Consider the following 16,207-nt stretch of genomic DNA (forward strand, 5'->3'; position numbering starts at 1 on the left):
TGGTGAAAGGGAGACTCATCAATAGATCAAGACTAGAAGTTTTGTGATGATTTCTTAGGGAAGAGACTGCCCAGGGTGATTGGAGCTTGTGCTGTCTGGTTCCCTGTTGCCTCTGGCTCTCTGCAGAATTTAGCAGATTCATCACTGCGCTCCAGCGAGACTCTGTTATTCTTAGCTCTGTTGACTTCTAAACTGTAGCATATAGACATACAATAGACAAAGTACCTTGTAGATGGACAGCCAAGCCATGCAGATGGGAAACAGCCCTCCATTAGGAAGAGAACTACGTACGCCATGAGGGAGAATGATATGATATCTTATGTAGAAAGAATTTAGGGGTGAGGAAATCAAGCTAAAAACCTCAGAGATTTCAGGCTGCCTGACTTCAGCAGCAGCCAGAGCTGCAAGTCTCTCGCTGTCTCCTGCTCCCTCCCCCGCCCCCCATCATTCACTAGGCTCTAGTGGATGCCGCCTACTCCTCAAACACAGCACTGGTCATCTGCCCCCAGATCTGCACATGCCTCGCTCCTTCACTTCACTGAAGCTGCTGCTCAAACGTGACCTTTCCTGAGAGACCTTCTCTGAGCATTCAGTCTAAATTGCCACCAAAATATCCTCACCACAGCCGCTCTCTAACCTTTCACCTGGCCTGAGTTTTCTTCATACCACTTATTTTCATCTGAAGTTTCATAAAAATGCACTCTAGTTTATTTGCTGATTATCCCCCTTCTCCTGCACCATGAGAGCAGGAACTCTGTCTTGTTGACTGGTACATCTTCATACCAGAACTCTCCCATAGACAGTCAGTTTTCAGTAAGTAACTGTGTCATCCATGAACCAATGAACAAATCATCTCCCTCACCCCACTTTTCAAGGTGATTTTGTGGTAGTTTTACTACCTCTCACTAGTGTGGAATACATTTCCCTTTTGTATCTGTCTGTCATCACCATGATCACTGCCCAAGAACACAGCCCTCTTGCTTACCTCACTTTCTTTTACTTTTATTCATGTCTAGTTCATTCCCTCAACCTTTCTTCTGGGGAGTCCCTGTAGAGCCTCAGCCTTTTTCTGGGTATCTTCCTTGTGCTCTTGTTTTGTTTGGGGTTTTTTTGCCAGCTTTATTGAGGTTTGACTGACAAATAAAAATTGTAAATATTTAGGTTTACATGATGTTTTTTAAGGTGTACAACATGATGATTTAATATATATACATTTTTGAGTGTGTGGTGAGGACACGTAAGATCTTCCCTTTTAACAAATTTCAAGTGTACAATACAGTATTAGTAACTATGGTCACTGTGCTGTACATTAGGTTCCCAGAACTTATACCTTATAAGTAGAAGTGAAACTGAGCAAGTGGGCTTGTGACCTGCTCCACAATGGAAAGACCAAATACTGAGGCAATGGTCTTTTACAGAGAGAAACAGGCTTTATTGCAGGGCAGCCAAACAAGGAGGTAGGAGGCATTGTACTGTTTGACCAATGTCTCTCCATTTACCCCAGCCCCAACCCCTGCAACCATCATTCTACTTTCTGGTTCTGTGAGTTCAACTTTTTTAGATCTCAACTACTCGCCACAAGATAGACCAGTAAATCAAGAGATGAGGTGTTGGGACAAGGAATAGTGACTTTATTCAGAAAGCCAGCAGAAGATGGTGGACTACTGTCCCAAAGAACCATCTTGCCCTGGTTTGGATGCTAGTTTCTTTCATACAACAAAGAGGGCGAGGTGAGTAGGTAAAGTGAAAAAGGTGATCAAGTGGTTGCAAATATTCCCTGGTTCCAGCCAGACTCAGAAGGGATGTGTTCATTTCTTTTTCCCTGCAGCCACTTACGGGTGGGCCTGGTCAGGATGTTTCCTGTGAGTTTAAACAAAGGTATTTTAGCTTAACAGGTAGGCGTGGGAGGCAGGGTTCTAGGAGATGGGCCATCATGTATACTTTAAGCTACAGGCAACTTCCCTTTAGTGATTAACTTGTAGCAAAAGCAAGAGAATACAAAGGTAAAAGTAAAAGAAACAGACCCAATATGGAGTCAGGTTTGTTCTTCCCTATTACAATTTCCCACTGTAAATGTCCATTTGACAATCTTGTGGGAAAAGGGGTGACAACTGCCCTGGCTACTTCCTGCTGAATGGGGGCAGTGAGGGGGTAATCGTGGGATGGAATTGAGCAACTTGGGACTGGAAGTATTCCTGAGTCCCTGGTTGGGCATACATGATTCCCCTTTTTATGGCCCTGTCACAATACTTAGACAAGCACTTGAACATATACATACATTCCAGCACTTGGAATAAGGATATCCAGCATGCTCTGCTCTGTGTTATCTTTAGATCCTGCCAAATATTTAATAGAAGGGGTAGAGCTATTTCCCCTCTTTGGTCCTTTCCAACAAGAGGCTGTTACCAGTGTAATGAAACAAGAGAGCAGAGCAAAAGTCATCATTACTTATCTGATAGGAAGCTTGGCTCAAAATAGTAACTTAAGCCCTTCTAATGGCTCATAAGACCAAGTCTGCTTTTCTTCATTCCATCCAGTTTCTGGAAAAGTGAGTAATACTCAGGTGTGGTGAATCCATGGTCTTATCCCCACTAATTTAAAGAGGAGTCAGTGTTCAACAGCACCTTGTATGGTCCTATCCACTTAGTGGCAAATTGATGTTCAGGTCCTTGTTTTCTCCAGGTTTTGAGGAAGACTCAGTCCCCAGGCAGGAAGGGGTGCAGGACTTCCTCATTTGGGTAGGCAGACCTATTGGAAGCAAACTCATGAATGGAAGTTAGTATAGTGCTAAAGTCTTAACATAGTTGGTGACTGTCAAGTCCTTTAAGACATCTACAGATTCTCCTGCCCAGACAGACACCTGGAATGTCCTACCATACAATATTTCAAAAGGGTTTAATTTAAGCTTGCTTCTAGGAGCCACACGAATCCATAGCAGGTTATCTCAAGTTAAATTAGTCTCTTGACATAGTTTAGCAATGCTCCTTTTTAATGCATGATTCATTCTTTTGGTTTTTCCTGTGATTGTGGTCTCCAGGATGAAGACAGTTTCCAATTAAAGTGCAGTGTTTTAGACACTTGTTGGGTTATGCTGGAGACAAAAGCAGGCCTGTTATCACTTTGAAGTGTGCTAGACCATCCAACTTGGAGGATAATTTCCTTAAGGAGGGCTTCAATCATTTTAGAGGCTTTTTGCTGCCTGGGTGGGATATGCTTCCACCCATCCTGAAAAAGTGTCCACCGGCACTACCAGGTATATCTGAAATTTCTTGCAGCTCGAGGAATTTGAGTGAAGTCTATTTGCCAGTTCTTGGTGGGGCAGGTTCCTCTGTGTTGAGGCCCCATCTGGAGAGGTCTAACAGCGTCTTTGGGTTATTTTTAGCACAAATTAAGCAGTTCTGAGTGACTCGCTGGATGGTCTTTTGTAGGTTAGGCCCCATTATATACTTCTGAATCCATGTAAGGTAGCACTCTCCCATCATGGTTTCTATTATGAATGTGCTGCAGCACAGTGTCCAGGAGTGCCTCAGGGAACAAAACAATTCCTCGTGCACTACATTTCCAGCCAGGCGATCAAGAGTGAAACCCTACTCTTTGGCCCTTTCTCTGTCCCTTTCTGAATACAATGGCTGGTATTCTGACAAGTCAATCTGTTGGAGAAGTGATCCTATCATGGCTTGATAATCTCCCTAACGAAGTGTCCACAAATTGAGTAGAAGTCCTTCACCCAATATTAAGTTTCTAAGGTCCCTAGCCAACATTTCCCCAAACAAGGTAGGGGAATTTTTAAATCCTCGAGGCAGGACCGTCCAACAATACTGTTGGACCACCTGTGTTTCTGGGTCCTGCCATTCAAAAGCAAATAGGTGCTGTGATTCTTCTGCAAATAGGAATGCAGAAAAAAAGTATCTTTTAAGTCCGAAAATTGAGAAACAGCTGTATTCTTTCAGAATAGTTGTGAGCAGAGCATACACAGGGTGCAAATCTTGGACTACTTCATTAATAGCCCCCAAGTCTTGGACAAAGCGATACTCTGCTGAGTTTGACTTTTTGACCAGGAGAATAGGGGTTTTGTATGGGGACCTGCAGGGTTTAATCAGTCCTGTTTTCAAAAACTTTTTGAGAATTGGCTGAATTTCCTTTTGGGCCTCTTGCCTCAGAGGATATTGTTTTAGATTTGGTGTCCCATCATCCCTTTTTAATGGGATCTGTATTGGCCATGCATTTTTGGCCTTCCCCGGGGTGCTGTCTGCCCACCCTTTTGGTCTTACCTTTCCATAGACCTCGGTGGGGAAAGAGCTCTGTCTCCTTATCTGCGGTTTCTATGAGCGTCATCTGTAGGTTTAAAGTGTGTTCTGGTGGGACTCTGATGTTAAGCTGTTCTGACAAAAAAAAAAAAAGTTACTTGAGCATTTAACTTTTCAAGGGAGATATCCACCCAGAAGAGGGATTGGACACTCTGGCATATGTAAGAAACTATGTTTCAGGGTGAGGTCCCCTAGTTGGCATTTTAGAGGTTGCAAGAACAAACGATTTTGTACTTCTCCAGAGACTTCCGTGACTGGGATGGATTGAGATGTTTTCTGTGCCACCTTGGTGTTTACCACAGAGTATGTTGCACCCGCACTATCAGAAAGTCAATCAGCTCATTCCCCACCGTTACGGGGCTCCTGTGGTGAAATTGGAATTGGGTGCCTCAAGTCCTAGGGAGCCTCTGGGCCTCTTCATTTATCATCAGAATGTTGCTCTCTGTCTACCATATGAGAGGCTCCCATCTTTCTTTTATGGTTTTGCTTCTTATGTTTTAGCCTAGGACAATCTTATTTCCAATGTCCCTCCTCCTTACAGTAGCTCATTGTTCCTCCCTTAATGGTGGCTTACCTCTCTTTGGGTTACTCTGGGCATCCAATGCCATGCCAGAAGATTGGCGTTCCATTTTGCATCTTCTGTCATTGTTCCCCATTGTTGAACACTTTAAAAGCAACATCTACCGATTGAGAAGGGTTTGTTCCAAATGCACCATCTAATTTTTGCAATTTCCTCATATTTACCATTGTAGTATTTTCAGGGGGCTTGGGATCTGCTGTAGACCTGATAAATCCTTTCCAGAAATTCAGAGGGGTCTTCATTTGTTTTTTGCTGAATGTCTTAAATTTTGTTAAACCCAGCCTGCTGGCTGTTTGCATTTAGGCCCCCATGGAATAGTGGCATAGGGGAAATTGCCCTGCAAAGTGAATGGCTCCTGGTCTGAACTGGGTGTCCTGTCAGGTCTTAGATGGCAATACCAAACCAGGTCCCTGTGCCCCAGGAACTAACACAGGATTTTCCAACTGATCCTTATAAGGAAGGGGAGCCAGTCCCATCACTTCCCGAGCCCCAGCATTGGGAGTAGGGTGGACTATATAGAAGCAGGAAGTGGTGGAAGGGGTGGATACATTAGCATAGTGGCCGAGTGGCTGTCAGCCAGAGGAGTTAAGGTTTGAAGCAATATATCGTCACTCTTGTTCCCTTGCTTTTCTTGTTTTCCCTGATGTTATAGTGCAAATGCTTGCACAAAGGGGATTTCATCATTCTTCCCCACTTTTTCACAGAATAGCTCTGTGAAATGGTAGGATTATATAGAGCCGTTTGAAGACCACCATTCCTCAGCGTTTTACTGTAAAACCGTAACTAGCAACTGATCCTCTCTAACCATTTTATCCTGGCATCAACCAACCCAGCTGAATTCTGGGCTGGGGCTTTTGGTGATTTTAGGAACCAAGTGCACCCTTTTCCTTCTCCCTGGAAATGTCCCACTCTCAGACAAGAACAGACAGCATTGTGTGTGTGTGTGTGTGTGTGTGTGTGTGTGTGTGTGTGTGTGTTTGTGTTTGTTTTTTCTGTTCCTTTCCTCCATTTGACATCAGTAGAAGTTTTAAATAGCACAAAACTGATTTGGCGGTAAATGGAGAAATGGTACCAAAACAAACTGAAGTGAAAAACCCAAAGAACAAACCCTCAAGTTTGGTCTTGTGGTTTCACATATCACAAGAACCATCAATTCAACCTCCATGCAATGTGACTCCCTGGCTAGACCAATGACACAGGAAACTGCAAACAACGATGTAATTAACAAAGCAAGGGTGATAGTACATGGTACACAGGGTCCCAAGATAACCCTGCATAAGCCCTTTGTGGAGATCCTAACAGGTACTGTGGCCACCACATTGTTACAATAAAATAGTATCTTTCTCTTAATCATGGGTTCATAGCTATAATCAGACCACTTATCCAAAATGCACCCGAGAGGACTTTCTTTAGGGATAGTTGAAACATTCTGCAGTTTTTAAAGACAGAAAAACAAGACAAAACACAAATGGCACACACAAATGCTAGCGTTCAAAGAAACAAATGAACTAGTTCACAAATCGGGTAAAAGTTCAGCAACTATTTCCTCTCTCCAACAGGGTACCCGCTCAAATACAAAATAAACTGGTTTATTCTGGAGGAAAAAACCCAAACGGAAAGGAATAAAATTTCTGGCTCTCTACACCAAAGCAACTTGCCCTACTGTATTGAGTCAGTCGGCTCCCAGATTTCGATTCCTTGCTCCAACTGCCAAGCGCTGGGGCAGCTGGCGTCACTTCAGGGAATTTTGAAGGGAAGATCTTCAGGACAAGTGCTCCCAGCAGCTGCTAGGGCCTTACCCGAAAATTCCTCAACCAGGCCAGCCAGCTGGCCATGAGCAGCAAGGCTGCTGGCTACCTTTGCCAAAATTTGTTACCAAGACCAAACTCGTACTGCTCACTGCAGGACAGGCCAACAAGTCGAGAGATGAGGTGTTGGGTCAAAATATAGCAATTTTATTCGGAAAGCCAGCAGACCAAGAAGATGGTGCACTAGTGTCCCAAAGAACCATTTTACACAAGTTAGAATTCAGACTTTTTTATATGAAAAAGGGATGGGGTGTGGTTGGTTGTTGCAAACTTCTTGGTGTCCAAATCCTTTGTTCTTGCAGCCGTCCAGGTAGGTTGGGTCACAATGTTCCCGTAAACCTCCAACAAGACAAATGTTTTCTGTTCTGCAAATTTTTCTTTCTACATAAATGGGAAAGTGGTGTACCCTCAGAGGTCAGAGACTTGAGAATGGGCTATCTTGTATATTTCAGACTCTAGGCAACATTCTTAACTTGTAGCAAAAGCAATAGAATACAAAGGTTAAAGTAAAAGAAACAGACCCAGTATGGAGTCAGATTTCTCTTCCCTATCACAGTTAAGTAGAAATTACAGAAAGGTCTTGCATCCTTGATGATATTACTGAGCTGCTGAATTACCCTGAAATCACTTTCCTTTTGACTTCTTCTTATGGTTTAAACCACTCTTGGTTGGGCACTCTATTACTTACAGAGGGAAGAAATCTTAACAGGGCTGTGGGATTGAGCAAGGATTTCTTTAAGGATGGAAGATACTTTCACAAATGGAAGATACTTGCACATATAAATCCCTTTATTTTTTCTTTGCTCCCTAATAATAATAATAATTATTATTATTATATCATTATTTGAAAACATATAGTTCCTTATCAAATTACCAGGGTGCATTTGGGTTTACCTATAATTTCTATTTATAATAGTTCTATTAAAATAAGAAAAAAAGACAAAAATGTGTATTATTTCTCCTGTTATTCAACATTGTTTTTCAAGTTTTGGCCAATACAATAAGATCAAAAAATTATCAGAAATATGGCTAAATAGTAGAATTTTCATTTTCAGATTAGAAGATTGTTTTCCAAGAAAGACTAAGAAATTCTACTTTATGTCTCAGTTTCCTCATCTATAGAACTGATATAATAGTATCTACCGTATAGAGATATTATGAGGATTAAATGAGTTAACGCACTAAAATGCTTGAAACAATGTGTAGCCCATAGTTCTCCATAATTGTTAGTTATTGTTTTTAAAATAATTGAATAAAGTGACTGGATACAAAATTAAAATACAAAAGTTAATAGTTTTAATAAACAGAAATTTAAATTTCTGGGGGAAGAAATCCCATTTTTAATAAAACCTCAAACTATAAAATACCTAGAAATAAAGTTCACAAGAAAGGCAAAAGACCTAAATAAGTAGAACTATAAAAATCTTATTAAAGGGCTTCCCTGGTGGCGCAGTGGTTGAGAGTCCGCCTGCCAATGCAGGGGACAGGGGTTCGTGCCCCGGTCCGGGAAGATCCCACATGCCGCAGAGCGGCTGGGCCCGTGAGCCATGGCCGCTGAGCCTGCGCGTCCCGAGCCTGTGCTCCACAACGGGAGAGGCCACAACAGTGAGAGGCCCGCGTACGGCAAAAAAAAAAAAATCTTATTAAAATGTGAAAAAAGATATCTAAATGGAGTGACAACTTCCTAAGATAGAATGAGATAATGTCATAACAATATCTACCCTTCCCAAAGGAATTTATATATTTAATGAAATTTCAACCAGAATCCTAGTTTGATATTTTTTACACTGGATATGATGATTTTAAAGGTTAATGGAGGAAGAGCTGAGAATAGTCAAGTAAATTTTTACAGAAAGATGAAAGCCTTGGCTATGGGCTTGGCACAATAATAGACAAATAGATGAATGAAACAGAATCCAAAATTGGTTCAAGTAGAATATGAGTCTTAATTTTTGACCAATGGGAAAGGGTAGTTTATTTAGTAAATTATGTTGATGAAGTTAGCATCTGAAGGCAAACAAGTTAGACCCCATGTATCATACCACATACAAAAAAAAAAAAAAAAAACTAGATAAATTAAATATATAAATGTAAAATATAAAATTTTAGGAAATCAATTTTAGGAAAACATTTTTATAAGCTTGAAGTGAGAAAGCCTTAAAGCAAAACACAGAATCCAGAAGTCATCATGAAAAATGGGCATTTTATGCGTATAAAATGTTTACATGAGAAAAGATACCATAAGTAACATCTTAAAAGGCAAATAGACTTTGGAAAAGTATTTACAACACATGTGGCAAATGAAGGGTTCCTATCATGAATTATATTGAAAACTCCTACAAATCGATAACATTAGAAACGGAAAATGGACAAAGGATATAAACGAGAATTTTCAAAGGAGTATGTGCAAGAATTTTCAAAAGAGTATATGCAAATACTCAGTAAACATATATTTTTTAATTCTTTAAATATTTTGGGGTAAATTGAAATACCATTTTCCACCTATTAGATTGGCAAGAATCGAGAAAGTAGTAATAACCTGCAGTATTTATGTGGCTGGAAAAAGAAACAATTTGAATGTCTATCAACAGGGGAATGATTTAATAAATATGACATATATGTGGAATATTAGGCAGTTATTTTTAAATACATTTTTATGCATTGGTAAAAAATTGTTGCAAATTGCAACATCACGTATATGTGTGATCCCATTTTTTAAAACGAACCCAAACTAATTGTCTTCAGTAATCTCTACATTTACATATATGAGCATAAAGAAATGGAAGGATACTTATTAGACTTTAACATTAGTTACTTCAATAAAGGAGACATATTGGGGAAGGGGAATTATTAAACTCTTCCTTATATATATTTGTATTATTTGATTTGATAGAGCCAGCATACATTTCTTTTGTATTAAAAAAATGTGATTTCTACTTCTAGCTATGATTTGAAGATCATAGAGAGCTACTAAGGCATTAAGGACATGAAGAGTCAAAAAAACATGAGGGAAGGGAGACACTGAGAAGAGAGCTGAAATTCTATAGTGCTTTTCTTCCTGAAGCTCTGCGTAACCACAAAGTGTGGTCTACTGAAAAGCTAAACAGAATGTGACAACTACAAGACTGAGAGATGAAGGAGAATTCTGAGCAGTCTAACCCACGTGGAGACAAAAACTGCAAAGTCCCTGTTTCACCATGGAAGTGACCCTTGAGCAAGAAAAGTGACCAGAAATAGACGAATCCTTATGCAGTATGGAACTCAGTGTCAACTAAACTCAAATACAAACTGGATTGAGATGATTCATCATGATCCTAACAGCCTACCCACACCCCCCCACTCAAAAAAAGTGATACCTCTCTCAAAAAGCTAACATAATCCAGAGACTCACCTTAACTCCATAATTTTTCACACATAATGTTAGCATTCGGTCAAGCATACCAGGAGACAAGAAAAACTGATATATATGTCTATATATCTATATCTATGTGTATATCTATATATACATGTACATATAGATATCTCATTCTCTATATATATATACAGAGAGAGAGAGAGAGAAGCAAAATCTAGAAATAGACTTAGAAGAAATCTAGGTGTTGCAGATATCATACAAAGACATTAAAATAGCTGTGATTAATAGATAATAAGATGGAATCTATAAAAAATGGAAACTTAATTGAAAGATAAATCAGTATAAAATATCTAGACTAAAACATAGAGATAAAAAAGAACAGAAAATCCAGAAAAGAGTATAGGAGAAATATGGGGCATACTGAAAAAGTTTAACACACCTGTAATTGGACTTCTGAAAGAAGAGAAGAGAGACAATAGGACAGAAGTATTAAGAGGATAATAACTAAACATTCTCCAAGATCATTTAAAGACATTAAATTCAAGAAGTTCTATAAAATCCAAATAAGATAAATTCAGTGAAACTACACCCAGGCACACCCAGTTTTACTATAAGGCACATCACAGTAAAACTTTTAGGAACCAAAGACAGAAAAACTTAAAAGCAACAAGGAGATCCATTTACTGCAAAAGGGCAGCAATAAACTTACGACTGGATTCTCAACGGCCTCATTGGTATTACATATAATAAAGCAAGGGTGCATGTTGTAGTCTCTAGGTCAGCAAACTTTTCTGTAAGAGGCTAGATAGTAAATATTTCCTACTTTGTAGGTCATACGGTCTCTGCTGCAGCTACTAGACTCTGCTGTTGTGATGTGAAGCAATCACAGACAAGACACAAACAAACAGGCAGGTGTTGCTGTGCGCCAATAAAATTTTACTTACAAAAACAGCCACAGGCCATAGTTTGCTAATCCCTGCTCTGGGATAAGCACTAAAAATGGAGTAAAAGAGTGTGCAACTAACTCTACACACTCTTTCTGGGGGTCTCATCTGTTCCCATGGCGTCAGTGACCCCCTATATGCTGATGGTTCCCAAATCTGTGTCTGCAGCCAAACCTGTCTCCTGAGCTTGAGACACCCATCTCCAACTGCCTCTGAGATTGCCCATTTGAACATCACGCAGGTTCATCGGGTCCAAAATGACCCTTCCCTCCTTGTTCTCCAAACATGTTTTTCCTCCCATGTTTCCTAAGTCAGTGCTGCCATCCCTTGAGTTTCTCAAGCCAGACACCTGGAAGTCATGCCAGACTGATCCTTCTCCCTCATCCTTCAGCCATCAGCAAACAGATTGGGTTATTCTACTGTGGAAAGAGTTTCCCTCAAAGAACTCACAGTCTAGTGACAAAAATCCTCATAAACCAATGTAGAAATTGTGTGAGAGGGAAAAGGATGTGCTGAATGTTAGGTGAAGGGGCTTATATCTTTTAAAGAAGATCACTAAATATCAAGAAAATGATTGCAGTTTATGGTGAGAAAAGAAACTGTATGTGAGAGGGCCAAGAGGATGCTTTAATACTGACATGCCATTCATTCTTTTCTTCCATGACAGTCATCATCTACCTGCCATCGGCAGAAACACAGACTCCAAGAGCAGCCCTTTCCACCTAGCTGAAGTCTCCCATAGACATGTAGGGAGGCCCATTTGGGTTGGAAGAACACGACAAGGAGAGAGTCTTCAAAGGCATGAAATTCAGGGGCTTCTCTTCAAGAGACCTGTTTGCTTCCATAGCAGATGAACAAAGTTCTATCCCTTTGAGTATTCTCAAGGTGCACAGAGAGGGAAGGGAGAGGATGTGAGGGCTGAACTGAGACAAAGGAACCTGGATGAATAGGGAACCTAGTGACCAAGAATATACTATATATTTTATGTGTATGTGAAAAAAAATTTTTGTGAACGAATTTGTGAAAAGGCAAACCTTTTCATTGTTCCAAAATGGAGACAAGCTGCTTTCTGATTTTGTGTGATTTTCCTTAGAACATATATAATTATTTGACATTTATATAGCATTCATGATTTTTAATGATACCCATAGATATGATCACCTTAATATTTGACAGATAAGGAAACAGAGGCCCATAAATGATTAAGCGATTTACTTATGGGGATATTATAGTAGGAGTGTTGGGACCAGAACCCGCAGCCTCTGAGTTTCAGCTCAGGGTCCTTTCTTCTATTATACATTTCTTTCTGTAGAGGAGCTGTTAGGTTTCTGGTATTCTTTTTGGTTGACAAAAAAAAAAGTAGTCCCATTAAAAAGACCATAAAAACACTAACCAACAGATGAAAGATATAGCTACAGTAATATTAGACAAACACTTTAAAAGGAAGGAGCATTACTAGCAATAAAAGGGAAGATAATAGCAATTCTAAATATGGGTACATTTTATAGTATAGTCTTAAAAACATACAGTGCACAAATTGTCAGACCTCACCCACAATCTTAGTGAGAGATTTGAACATATTTCTCTTAGAAGCTAATAGAACATGCAGATTAAACGTAAATAGAAAAATAGATTTGAACAATCTGAAAATTAACAAACTTGACCTAATTGAAACATAGAACACTGTATCCAGTAGTTGCAGAATACGTATTTTTTCCCCAAAGGCATATGGAACATATGACCATATGCTGGGTTATAAAGCAAGTTTCAATACATTTGAAAGACTTAAGTCACACAGAATGTTTTTTTAAACACAGTGGAATTAAGTTTGATATCAACAACAAGAAGATAAAATTACTAGATATTAGACATTTAAAGGTACACTCCAAAATAACGCATGGGTTAAAGAAAAAAAATCACAGTGGAAATTATAAAATGTTTTAAACTGAATGATAAATAAAATTGCAACCTATAAAATGTTATGAAATAAAGCTAAAACTGCTTAGAGTGAAATTTAAAGCTCTACAAGCATGGACTCAAAAAGAAGAAAGATGGAAATTCAGTGGTAACGTATCTATCTCAAGAAATTAGGGAAAGACAAATGACCCATGATGTTTTTCATAGAACTAGGACAAATAATCCTAAAATCTATATGGAACCATAAAGGACCCAGAATTGCCAAAGCAATCCTTAGGAAAAAGAACAAAGCAGGAGGCATAACCCTCCCAGACTTCAGACAATACTACAAAGCTACAGTAATCAAAACAGTGTGGTATTGGCACCAAAACAGATATATGGATCAATGGAAGAGAATAGAGATCCCAGAAGTAAACCCACACACCTATTGACAATTAATCTTCGACAAAGGAGGCAAGAATATACAATGGGGAAAAGACAGTCTCTTTAGCAAGTGGTGTTGGGAAAGTTGGACAGCCACAGGTAAATCAATGAAATTAGAACGCTCCCTCACACCATACACAAAAATAAACTCAAAATGGCTTATAGACTTAAATATAAGACATGATACCATAAAACTCTTAGAAGAGAACATAGGCAAAACATTCTCTGACATAAATTGTACCAATTTTTTAGGTCAGTCTCCCAAGGCAATAAAAATAAAAGCAAAAATAAACAAATGGGACCTAATCAAACTTATAAGATTTTGCACAGCAAAGGGAACCGTAAACGAAATGAAAAGACAACCTACTTACTAGGAGAAAATATTTGCAAATGATGTGACCAAAAGGGCTTAATTTCCAAAATATACAAACAGCTCATACAACTCAATAACCAAAAAAAAAAAAACCCAATCAAAAAATGGGCAGAATAGACATTTCTCCAAAGAAGACATACAGATAGCCAGTGGACACATGAAAAGATGCTCAACATCGCTAATTATCAGAGAAATGCAAGTCAAAACTATAATGACGTACCATTTCACACTGGTCAGAATGGCCATCATGAAAAAGTCTATAAATAATAAATGCTGAAGAGGGTGTGGAGAAAAGGGAACCCTCTTACACTGTTGGTGGGAATGTAAATTGGTGCAGCCACTGTGGAGAACAGTATGGAGGCTCCTCAGAAAACTAAAAATAGAACTACCATATGATCCAGCAATCCCACTCCTGGGCATATACCCATATATAATTCAAAAAGATACATGCACCCCTATGTTCACAGCAGCACTATTTACAATAGCCAAGACATGGAAGCAACCTATACGTCCATCAACAGATGAATGGATAAAGAAGATGTGGCATATATATACAATGCAATATTACTCAGCCATAAAAAAGAATGAAATAATGCCATTTGCAGCAATATGGATGGACCTAGAGATTATCATACTAAGCGAAATAAGTCAGAAAGAAAAAGACAATTTCATATGATAGCACATACATGTGGAATCTAAAATACAACACAAATGAACATATTGACGAAACAGAAACAGACTCACAGACAACCCCCTTGTGGTTGCCAAGGGGGAAGGGGAGTGGGGAAGGGAAGGATTGGGTGTTTGGGATTAGCAGATGCAAATTAGTATATATAGGATGAATAAACAACAAGGTCCTACTGTACAGCACAGGGATCTACACTCAATATCCTGTGATAAATCATAATGGAAAAGAATATGAAAAAGAATATATATGTATAATTGAGTTGCTTTGCTGTACAGCAGAATTAACACATTGTAAATCGACTATACCTCAAAAAATTTAAAAAAATTATTCAAGGAAAAAAAATTGTGACAAATTTTGGAAATACAAGTTATAAGAAGGTTAAAAATTACATAACCCATAGGGGAGAATTATGACTATAGGAAGGAGTTTATTATTACTATACTACCCCATTATCAAATATTGCTTATTAAATTTTTATCTCCCCTACAGGGCTGCTCCAGAACTTATTTGAAACTTCGACTTGGTTGTCTGCTTCTGACTCTCCTAGACTGTACAATCCTAGGGCCGCGGAATGCTGGTACCTGGGTACCAGCGGGGTACTGTGACAACAGCGGGGCCTGTGACAACAACGCTATGGCTTGTGTGGAGAGCTAATGGCAGCCAAGGCAGGCAGGGCTGCTCCTTGTGAAGTACCTGAGGCCCCACGTTTGGAGAGGCACCAAGAGGCCCCGACTTGTGGAGTCCTGGGGCATAATGGTAAAGGATGGGGCATTACTGAGAAGCCACATGTCCCCTTCTTACTATTCATCCCTTCTGCCCTATCGTGTTGCCAGCCTCTGGAGAAAGAAGGGCAGTACTTGCTTTGTGTATGTGACTTTGAGGGGAGTCAGTTCACCTGTCTGAGATTTCTTCTTCCCTAGATAAAGGGACAGTATCTCTCAAGGTGGAGTTGAGGTCTAAATAAAGTAACTTTCCCCGAACAAGTCTGATACACTCCTACTTCATTCACGGCCTTGGCGTTTGCCGTTCTGGAACCTTCTTCCCTCAGGCATCAGCATGGCTTCCTCTCCCACTGCCTTCAGGTTCTTACTCAACTGTCACTTTCTCAGTGAAGCTTCCAGGACTCTCTTCAGTTAGAGTCTAGCAATTTCCCTCCCTCTCTCAGCAGTCCCTATGCCCCTTACCCCCTCCCTTGCTATATTTTTCTCCCACAGCACCTACCATTTGACATGCTCTATGTATTTTTTCCCTTTTTTTTTTTTTTTTTATCATCTATCTCTTCCTTTAGAATGTAGGTTCCATGAGAGCAGGGACTTTTGTCTTCATTGCTCACAGCTGTATGCCCAGCCCTTAGAATAGTATCTGGTACATAGAAGGTGTTCCACAAGTTTTACTGAGTGAAATAATACATATAAAACTTTATAGCACAGTGTCATAGCAGGTATTTAAGTAAAAGCTGGTTTCCTTACTTCCTTTTTGTTAACTTGTAAAATCCAGGATGTTTCAAGGTTCCCAATGACCCCAGGTGACTCCTCGAAGTTGGAATGTAACAAGGACTCATAGAGTCAGCCAGAATACTTGGATTCTGTATTAGTTTGCTTGGGCTGCCATAACGAAATACCACAGGCTGGCTGGCTTAGATAAAAGACATTTATTTTCTTACAGTCTGGAGTCTGGTCAGCAAGTTTGGTTTCTTGTGAAGCCTCTCTCCTGAGCTTGCAGATGGCAGCCTTCTTGCTGTGCCTTCGTGTGGTCTTCCCTCTGTCTGTCTTTGTCCTCTTCTTATAAGGATACCAGTGATTCCACGAAGGC

Source organism: Pseudorca crassidens, chromosome 1 (assembly GCF_039906515.1).
Source record: "Pseudorca crassidens isolate mPseCra1 chromosome 1, mPseCra1.hap1, whole genome shotgun sequence".
NCBI classification, from domain to species: domain Eukaryota; kingdom Metazoa; phylum Chordata; class Mammalia; order Artiodactyla; family Delphinidae; genus Pseudorca; species Pseudorca crassidens.